The following is a 12,016-nucleotide window of genomic DNA, read 5'->3' as shown; positions in this document are numbered from 1 at the left end:
TGTGTTTCAGTATATATGTGTGTTTCAGTATATATGTGTGTTTCAGTATGTATGTGCACTTCAGTATATTATGTGCGTTTCAGTATATATGTGTTTCAGTATATATGTGTGTTTCAGTATATATGTGTGTTTCAGTATATATGTGTGTTTCAGTATATATGCATGTTTCAGTATATATGTGTGTTTCAGTATATATGTGTGTTTCAGTATATATGTGTGTTTCAGTATATATGCATGTTTCAGTATATATGCATGTTTCAGTATATATGTGTGTTTCAGTATATATGTGTGTTTCAGTATATATGTGTGTTTCAGTATGTATGTGCACTTCAGTATATATGCATGTTTCAGTATATATGTGTGTTTCAGTATATATGTGTGTTTCAGTATATATGCATGTTTCAGTATATATGCATGTTTCAGTATATATGTGCGTTTCAGTATATATGTGCGTTTCAGTATATATGTGTGTTTCAGTATATATGTGTGTTTCAGTATATATGCATGTTTCAGTATATATGCATGTTTCAGTATATATGTGTGTTTCAGTATATATGTGTGTTTCAGTATATATGTGTGTTTCAGTATATATGCATGTTTCAGTATATATGCATGTTTCAGTATATATGTGTGTTTCAGTATATATGTGTGTTTCAGTATATATGTGTGTTTCAGTATATATGCATGTTTCAGTATATATGCATGTTTCAGTATATATGTGTGTTTCAGTATATATGTGTACTTCAGTATATATGTGTGTTTCAGTATATATGTGTGTTTCAGTATATATGTGCACTTCAGTATATATGTGTGTTTCAGTATATATGTGTGTTTCAGTATATATGTGTGTTTCAGTATATATGCGTGTTTCAGTATATATGTGTTTCAGTATATATGTGTGTTTCAGTATATATGTGTGTTTCAGTATATATGTGTGTTTCAGTATATATGTGTGTTTCAGTATATATGTGTGTTTCAGTATGTATGTGCACTTCAGTATATATGTGCGTTTCAGTATATATGTGCGTTTCAGTATATATGCGTGTTTCAGTATATATGTGCACTTCAGTATATATGTGTGTTTCAGTATATATGTGTGTTTCAGTATATATGTGCACTTCAGTATATCTGTGTGTTTCAGTATATATGTGTGTTTCAGTATATATGTGTGTTTCAGTATATATGCGTGTTTCAGTATATGTGTGTTTCAGTATATATGTGTGTTTCAGTATATATGTGTGTTTCAGTATGTATGTGCACTTCAGTATATATGTGCGTTTCAGTATATATGTGCGTTTCAGTATATATGCGTGTTTCAGTATATATGTGCACTTCAGTATATATGTGTGTTTCAGTATATATGTGTGTTTCAGTATATATGTGCACTTCAGTATATATGTGTGTTTCAGTATATATGTGTGTTTCAGTATATATGTGCACTTCAGTATATATGTGTGTTTCAGTATATATGTGTGTTTCAGTATATATGTGTACTTCAGTATATATGTGTGTTTCAGTATATATGTGTGTTTCAGTATATATGTGTGTTTCAGTATATATGTGCACTTCAGTATATATGTGTGTTTCAGTATATATGAGTGTTTCAGTATATATGTGTGTTTCAGTATATATGCATGTTTCAGTATATATGTGTGTTTCAGTATATATGTGTGTTTCAGTATATATGTGTGTTTCAGTATGTATGTGCACTTCAGTATATTATGTGCGTTTCAGTATATATGTGTTTCAGTATATATGTGTGTTTCAGTATATATGTGTGTTTCAGTATATATGTGTGTTTCAGTATATATGCATGTTTCAGTATATATGTGTGTTTCAGTATATATGTGTGTTTCAGTATATATGTGTGTTTCAGTATATATGCATGTTTCAGTATATATGCATGTTTCAGTATATATGTGTGTTTCAGTATATATGTGTGTTTCAGTATATATGTGTGTTTCAGTATGTATGTGCACTTCAGTATATATGCATGTTTCAGTATATATGTGTGTTTCAGTATATATGTGTGTTTCAGTATATATGCATGTTTCAGTATATATGCATGTTTCAGTATATATGTGCGTTTCAGTATATATGTGCGTTTCAGTATATATGTGTGTTTCAGTATATATGTGTGTTTCAGTATATATGCATGTTTCAGTATATATGCATGTTTCAGTATATATGTGTGTTTCAGTATGTATGTGTGTTTCAGTATATATGCATGTTTCAGTATATATGCATGTTTCAGTATATATGCATGTTTCAGTATATATGCGTGTTTCAGTATATATGTGTGTTTCAGTATATATGCATGTTTCAGTATATATGCATGTTTCAGTATATATGTGTGTTTCAGTATATATGTGTGTTTCAGTATATATGCATGTTTCAGTATATATGCATGTTTCAGTATATATGTGTGTTTCAGTATGTATGTGCGTTTCAGTATATATGTGTGTTTCAGTATATATGTGTGTTTCAGTATATATGTGTTTCAGTATATATGCGTGTTTCAGTATATATGTGTTTCAGTATATATGTGTGTTTCAGTATATATGTGTGTTTCAGTATATATGCGTGTTTCAGTATATATGCGTGTTTCAGTATATATGTGTGTTTCAGTATATATGCGTGTTTCAGTATATATGCGTGTTTCAGTATATATGTGTTTCAGTATATATGTGTGTTTCAGTATATATGTGTGTTTCAGTATATATGTGTGTTTCAGTATATATGCGTGTTTCAGTATATATGTGCGTTTCAGTATATATGTGCGTTTCAGTATATATGCGTGTTTCAGTATATATGTGCACTTCAGTATATATGTGTGTTTCAGTATATATGTGTGTTTCAGTATATATGTGCACTTCAGTATATATGTGTGTTTCAGTATATATGTGCACTTCAGTATATATGTGTGTTTCAGTATATATGTGTGTTTCAGTATATATGTGTGTTTCAGTATATATGTGCACTTCAGTATATATGTGTGTTTCAGTATATATGTGCACTTCAGTATATATGTGTGTTTCAGTATATATGTGTGTTTCAGTATATATGTGTACTTCAGTATATATGTGTGTTTCAGTATATATGTGTGTTTCAGTATATATGTGTGTTTCAGTATATATGTGCACTTCAGTATATATGTGTGTTTCAGTATATATGTGTGTTTCAGTATATATGTGTGTTTCAGTATATATGTGTGTTTCAGTATATATGCGTGTTTCAGTATATATGTGTTTCAGTATATATGTGTGTTTCAGTATATATGTGTGTTTCAGTATATATGTGTGTTTCAGTATATATGTGTGTTTCAGTATGTATGTGCACTTCAGTATATATGTGCGTTTCAGTATATATGTGCGTTTCAGTATATATGCGTGTTTCAGTATATATGTGCACTTCAGTATATATGTGTGTTTCAGTATATATGTGTGTTTCAGTATATATGTGCACTTCAGTATATATGTGTGTTTCAGTATATATGTGTGTTTCAGTATGTATGTGCACTTCAGTATATTATGTGCGTTTCAGTATATATGTGTTTCAGTATATATGTGTGTTTCAGTATATATGTGTGTTTCAGTATATATGTGTGTTTCAGTATATATGCGTGTTTCAGTATATATGTGTGTTTCAGTATATATGTGTGTTTCAGTATATATGTGTGTTTCAGTATATATGCATGTTTCAGTATATATGCATGTTTCAGTATATATGTGTGTTTCAGTATATATGTGTGTTTCAGTATATATGTGTGTTTCAGTATGTATGTGCACTTCAGTATATATGCATGTTTCAGTATATATGTGTGTTTCAGTATATATGTGTGTTTCAGTATATATGCATGTTTCAGTATATATGCATGTTTCAGTATATATGTGCGTTTCAGTATATATGTGCGTTTCAGTATATATGTGTGTTTCAGTATATATGTGTGTTTCAGTATATATGCATGTTTCAGTATATATGCATGTTTCAGTATATATGTGTGTTTCAGTATGTATGTGTGTTTCAGTATATATGCATGTTTCAGTATATATGCATGTTTCAGTATATATGCATGTTTCAGTATATATGCGTGTTTCAGTATATATGTGTGTTTCAGTATATATGCATGTTTCAGTATATATGCATGTTTCAGTATATATGTGTGTTTCAGTATATATGTGTGTTTCAGTATATATGCATGTTTCAGTATATATGTGTGTTTCAGTATGTATGTGCGTTTCAGTATATATGTGTGTTTCAGTATATATGTGTGTTTCAGTATATATGTGTTTCAGTATATATGCGTGTTTCAGTATATATGTGTTTCAGTATATATGTGTGTTTCAGTATATATGTGTGTTTCAGTATATATGCGTGTTTCAGTATATATGCGTGTTTCAGTATATATGTGTGTTTCAGTATATATGCGTGTTTCAGTATATATGCGTGTTTCAGTATATATGTGTTTCAGTATATATGTGTGTTTCAGTATATATGTGCGTTTCAGTATATATGTGCGTTTCAGTATATATGCGTGTTTCAGTATATATGTGCACTTCAGTATATATGTGTGTTTCAGTATATATGTGTGTTTCAGTATATATGTGCACTTCAGTATATATGTGTGTTTCAGTATATATGTGCACTTCAGTATATATGTGTGTTTCAGTATATATGTGTGTTTCAGTATATATGTGTGTTTCAGTATATATGTGCACTTCAGTATATATGTGTGTTTCAGTATATATGTGCACTTCAGTATATATGTGTGTTTCAGTATATATGTGTGTTTCAGTATATATGTGTACTTCAGTATATATGTGTGTTTCAGTATATATGTGTGTTTCAGTATATATGTGTGTTTCAGTATATATGTGCACTTCAGTATATATGTGTGTTTCAGTATATATGTGTGTTTCAGTATATATGTGTGTTTCAGTATATATGTGTGTTTCAGTATATATGCGTGTTTCAGTATATATGTGTTTCAGTATATATGTGTGTTTCAGTATATATGTGTGTTTCAGTATATATGTGTGTTTCAGTATATATGTGTGTTTCAGTATGTATGTGCACTTCAGTATATATGTGCGTTTCAGTATATATGTGCGTTTCAGTATATATGCGTGTTTCAGTATATATGTGCACTTCAGTATATATGTGTGTTTCAGTATATATGTGTGTTTCAGTATATATGTGCACTTCAGTATATATGTGTGTTTCAGTATATATGTGTGTTTCAGTATATATGTGCACTTCAGTATATATGTGTGTTTCAGTATATATGTGTGTTTCAGTATATATGTGTACTTCAGTATATATGTGTGTTTCAGTATATATGTGTGTTTCAGTATATATGTGTTTCAGTATATATGTGTGTTTCAGTATATATGTGTGTTTCAGTATATATGTGTGTTTCAGTATATATGTGTGTTTCAGTATGTATGTGCACTTCAGTATATATGTGCGTTTCAGTATATATGTGCGTTTCAGTATATATGCGTGTTTCAGTATATATGTGCACTTCAGTATATATGTGTGTTTCAGTATATATGTGTGTTTCAGTATATATGTGCACTTCAGTATATATGTGTGTTTCAGTATATATGTGTGTTTCAGTATATATGTGCACTTCAGTATATATGTGTGTTTCAGTATATATGTGTGTTTCAGTATATATGTGTACTTCAGTATATATGTGTGTTTCAGTATATATGTGTGTTTCAGTATATATGTGCACTTCAGTATATATGTGTGTTTCAGTATATATGTTTGTTTCAGTATATATGTGTGTTTCAGTATATATGCGTGTTTCAGTATATATGTGTTTCAGTATATATGTGTGTTTCAGTATATATGTGTGTTTCAGTATATATGTGTGTTTCAGTATATATGTGTGTTTCAGTATGTATGTGCACTTCAGTATATATGTGCGTTTCAGTATATATGTGCGTTTCAGTATATATGCGTGTTTCAGTATATATGTGCACTTCAGTATATATGTGTGTTTCAGTATATATGTGTGTTTCAGTATATATGTGCACTTCAGTATATATGTGTGTTTCAGTATATATGTGTGTTTCAGTATATATGTGCACTTCAGTATATATGTGTGTTTCAGTATATATGTGTGTTTCAGTATATATGTGTACTTCAGTATATATGTGTGTTTCAGTATATATGTGTGTTTCAGTATATATGTGTGTTTCAGTATATATGTGCACTTCAGTATATATGTGTGTTTCAGTATATATGTGTGTTTCAGTATATATGAGTGTTTCAGTATATATGTGTGTTTCAGTATATATGCATGTTTCAGTATATATGCATGTTTCAGTATATATGTGTGTTTCAGTATATATGTGTGTTTCAGTATGTATGTGCGTTTCAGTATATATGTGTGTTTCAGTATATATGTGTGTTTCAGTATATATGCATGTTTCAGTATATATGTGTGTTTCAGTATATATGTGTGTTTCAGTATATATGCGTGTTTCAGTATATATGCATGTTTCAGTATATATGCATGTTTCAGTATATATGTGTGTTTCAGTATATATGTGTGTTTCAGTATATATGTGTGTTTCAGTATATATGCATGTTTCAGTATATATGCATGTTTCAGTATATATGTGTGTTTCAGTATATATGTGTACTTCAGTATATATGTGTGTTTCAGTATATATGTGTGTTTCAGTATATATGTGCACTTCAGTATATATGTGTGTTTCAGTATATATGTGTGTTTCAGTATATATGTGTGTTTCAGTATATATGCGTGTTTCAGTATATATGTGTTTCAGTATATATGTGTGTTTCAGTATATATGTGTGTTTCAGTATATATGTGTGTTTCAGTATGTATGTGCACTTCAGTATATATGTGCGTTTCAGTATATATGTGCGTTTCAGTATATATGCGTGTTTCAGTATATATGTGCACTTCAGTATATATGTGTGTTTCAGTATATATGTGTGTTTCAGTATATATGTGCACTTCAGTATATATGTGTGTTTCAGTATATATGTGTGTTTCAGTATATATGTGTGTTTCAGTATATATGCGTGTTTCAGTATATATGTGTTTCAGTATATATGTGTGTTTCAGTATATATGTGTGTTTCAGTATATATGTGTGTTTCAGTATGTATGTGCACTTCAGTATATATGTGCGTTTCAGTATATATGTGCGTTTCAGTATATATGCGTGTTTCAGTATATATGTGCACTTCAGTATATATGTGTGTTTCAGTATATATGTGTGTTTCAGTATATATGTGCACTTCAGTATATATGTGTGTTTCAGTATATATGTGTGTTTCAGTATATATGTGCACTTCAGTATATATGTGTGTTTCAGTATATATGTGTGTTTCAGTATATATGTGTACTTCAGTATATATGTGTGTTTCAGTATATATGTGTGTTTCAGTATATATGTGTGTTTCAGTATATATGTGCACTTCAGTATATATGTGTGTTTCAGTATATATGTGTGTTTCAGTATATATGAGTGTTTCAGTATATATGTGTGTTTCAGTATATATGCATGTTTCAGTATATATGTGTGTTTCAGTATATATGTGTGTTTCAGTATATATGTGTGTTTCAGTATGTATGTGCACTTCAGTATATTATGTGCGTTTCAGTATATATGTGTTTCAGTATATATGTGTGTTTCAGTATATATGTGTGTTTCAGTATATATGTGTGTTTCAGTATATATGCATGTTTCAGTATATATGTGTGTTTCAGTATATATGTGTGTTTCAGTATATATGTGTGTTTCAGTATATATGCATGTTTCAGTATATATGCATGTTTCAGTATATATGTGTGTTTCAGTATATATGTGTGTTTCAGTATATATGTGTGTTTCAGTATGTATGTGCACTTCAGTATATATGCATGTTTCAGTATATATGTGTGTTTCAGTATATATGTGTGTTTCAGTATATATGCATGTTTCAGTATATATGCATGTTTCAGTATATATGTGTGTTTCAGTATATATGTGCGTTTCAGTATATATGTGCGTTTCAGTATATATGTGTGTTTCAGTATATATGTGTGTTTCAGTATATATGTGTGTTTCAGTATATATGCATGTTTCAGTATATATGCATGTTTCAGTATATATGTGTGTTTCAGTATGTATGTGTGTTTCAGTATATATGCATGTTTCAGTATATATGCATGTTTCAGTATATATGCGTGTTTCAGTATATATGTGTGTTTCAGTATATATGCATGTTTCAGTATATATGCATGTTTCAGTATATATGTGTGTTTCAGTATATATGTGTGTTTCAGTATATATGTGTGTTTCAGTATGTATGTGCGTTTCAGTATATATGTGTGTTTCAGTATATATGTGTGTTTCAGTATATATGTGTTTCAGTATATATGCGTGTTTCAGTATATATGTGTTTCAGTATATATGTGTGTTTCAGTATGTATGTGCGTTTCAGTATATATGTGTGTTTCAGTATATATGTGTGTTTCAGTATATATGTGTTTCAGTATATATGCGTGTTTCAGTATATATGTGTGTTTCAGTATATATGTGTGTTTCAGTATATATGCGTGTTTCAGTATATATGCGTGTTTCAGTATATATGTGTGTTTCAGTATATATGCGTGTTTCAGTATATATGCGTGTTTCAGTATATATGTGTTTCAGTATATATGTGTGTTTCAGTATATATGTGTGTTTCAGTATATATGTGTGTTTCAGTATATATGTGTGTTTCAGTATGTATGTGCACTTCAGTATATATGTGCGTTTCAGTATATATGTGCGTTTCAGTATATATGCGTGTTTCAGTATATATGTGCACTTCAGTATATATGTGTGTTTCAGTATATATGTGTGTTTCAGTATATATGTGCACTTCAGTATATATGTGTGTTTCAGTATATATGTGCACTTCAGTATATATGTGTGTTTCAGTATATATGTGTGTTTCAGTATATATGTGTGTTTCAGTATATATGTGCACTTCAGTATATATGTGTGTTTCAGTATATATGTGCACTTCAGTATATATGTGTGTTTCAGTATATATGTGTGTTTCAGTATATATGTGCACTTCAGTATATATGTGTGTTTCAGTATATATGTGTGTTTCAGTATATATGTGCACTTCAGTATATATGTGTGTTTCAGTATATATGTGTGTTTCAGTATATATGTGTACTTCAGTATATATGTGTGTTTCAGTATATATGTGTGTTTCAGTATATATGTGTGTTTCAGTATATATGTGCACTTCAGTATATATGTGTGTTTCAGTATATATGTGTGTTTCAGTATATATGTGCGTTTCAGTATATATGTGCGTTTCAGTATATATGCGTGTTTCAGTATATATGTGCACTTCAGTATATATGTGTGTTTCAGTATATATGTGTGTTTCAGTATATATGTGCACTTCAGTATATATGTGTGTTTCAGTATATATGTGTGTTTCAGTATATATGTGCACTTCAGTATATATGTGTGTTTCAGTATATATGTGTGTTTCAGTATATATGTGTACTTCAGTATATATGTGTGTTTCAGTATATATGTGTGTTTCAGTATATATGTGCACTTCAGTATATATGTGTGTTTCAGTATATATGTTTGTTTCAGTATATATGTGTGTTTCAGTATATATGCGTGTTTCAGTATATATGTGTGTTTGTGTTTCAGTATATATGTGTGTTTCAGTATATATGTGTGTTTCAGTATATATGTGTGTTTCAGTATGTATGTGCACTTCAGTATATATGTGCGTTTCAGTATATATGTGCGTTTCAGTATATATGCGTGTTTCAGTATATATGTGCACTTCAGTATATATGTGTGTTTCAGTATATATGTGTGTTTCAGTATATATGTGCACTTCAGTATATATGTGTGTTTCAGTATATATGTGTGTTTCAGTATATATGTGCACTTCAGTATATATGTGTGTTTCAGTATATATGTGTGTTTCAGTATATATGTGTACTTCAGTATATATGTGTGTTTCAGTATATATGTGTGTTTCAGTATATATGTGTGTTTCAGTATATATGTGCACTTCAGTATATATGTGTGTTTCAGTATATATGTGTGTTTCAGTATATATGAGTGTTTCAGTATATATGTGTGTTTCAGTATATATGCATGTTTCAGTATATTTGCATGTTTCAGTATATATGTGTGTTTCAGTATATATGTGTGTTTCAGTATGTATGTGCGTTTCAGTATATATGTGTGTTTCAGTATATATGTGTGTTTCAGTATATATGCATGTTTCAGTATATATGTGTGTTTCAGTATATATGTGTGTTTCAGTATATATGCGTGTTTCAGTATATATGCATGTTTCAGTATATATGCATGTTTCAGTATATATGTGTGTTTCAGTATATATGTGTGTTTCAGTATATATGTGTGTTTCAGTATATATGCATGTTTCAGTATATATGCATGTTTCAGTATATATGTGTGTTTCAGTATATATGTGTACTTCAGTATATATGTGTGTTTCAGTATATATGTGTGTTTCAGTATATATGTGCACTTCAGTATATATGTGTGTTTCAGTATATATGTGTGTTTCAGTATATATGTGTGTTTCAGTATATATGCGTGTTTCAGTATATATGTGTTTCAGTATATATGTGTGTTTCAGTATATATGTGTGTTTCAGTATATATGTGTGTTTCAGTATGTATGTGCACTTCAGTATATATGTGCGTTTCAGTATATATGTGCGTTTCAGTATATATGCGTGTTTCAGTATATATGTGCACTTCAGTATATATGTGTGTTTCAGTATATATGTGTGTTTCAGTATATATGTGCACTTCAGTATATATGTGTGTTTCAGTATATATGTGTGTTTCAGTATATATGTGTGTTTCAGTATATATGCGTGTTTCAGTATATATGTGTTTCAGTATATATGTGTGTTTCAGTATATATGTGTGTTTCAGTATATATGTGTGTTTCAGTATGTATGTGCACTTCAGTATATATGTGCGTTTCAGTATATATGTGCGTTTCAGTATATATGCGTGTTTCAGTATATATGTGCACTTCAGTATATATGTGTGTTTCAGTATATATGTGTGTTTCAGTATATATGTGCACTTCAGTATATATGTGTGTTTCAGTATATATGTGTGTTTCAGTATATATGTGCACTTCAGTATATATGTGTGTTTCAGTATATATGTGTGTTTCAGTATATATGTGTACTTCAGTATATATGTGTGTTTCAGTATATATGTGTGTTTCAGTATATATGTGTGTTTCAGTATATATGTGCACTTCAGTATATATGTGTGTTTCAGTATATATGTGTGTTTCAGTATATATGAGTGTTTCAGTATATATGTGTGTTTCAGTATATATGCATGTTTCAGTATATATGTGTGTTTCAGTATATATGTGTGTTTCAGTATATATGTGTGTTTCAGTATGTATGTGCACTTCAGTATATTATGTGCGTTTCAGTATATATGTGTTTCAGTATATATGTGTGTTTCAGTATATATGTGTGTTTCAGTATATATGTGTGTTTCAGTATATATGCATGTTTCAGTATATATGTGTGTTTCAGTATATATGTGTGTTTCAGTATATATGTGTGTTTCAGTATATATGCATGTTTCAGTATATATGCATGTTTCAGTATATATGTGTGTTTCAGTATATATGTGTGTTTCAGTATATATGTGTGTTTCAGTATGTATGTGCACTTCAGTATATATGCATGTTTCAGTATATATGTGTGTTTCAGTATATATGTGTGTTTCAGTATATATGCATGTTTCAGTATATATGCATGTTTCAGTATATATGTGTGTTTCAGTATATATGTGCGTTTCAGTATATATGTGTGTTTCAGTATATATGTGTGTTTCAGTATATATGTGTGTTTCAGTATATATGCATGTTTCAGTATATATGCATGTTTCAGTATATATGTGTGTTTCAGTATGTATGTGTGTTTCAGTATATATGCATGTTTCAGTAT

This window comes from Siphateles boraxobius, unplaced genomic scaffold, assembly GCF_051911475.1.
Source record: "Siphateles boraxobius isolate OS27281-9 unplaced genomic scaffold, OSU_SipBor_1 166, whole genome shotgun sequence".
Taxonomy (NCBI): domain Eukaryota; kingdom Metazoa; phylum Chordata; class Actinopteri; order Cypriniformes; family Leuciscidae; genus Siphateles; species Siphateles boraxobius.
This window is presented reverse-complemented; position numbering follows the sequence as displayed.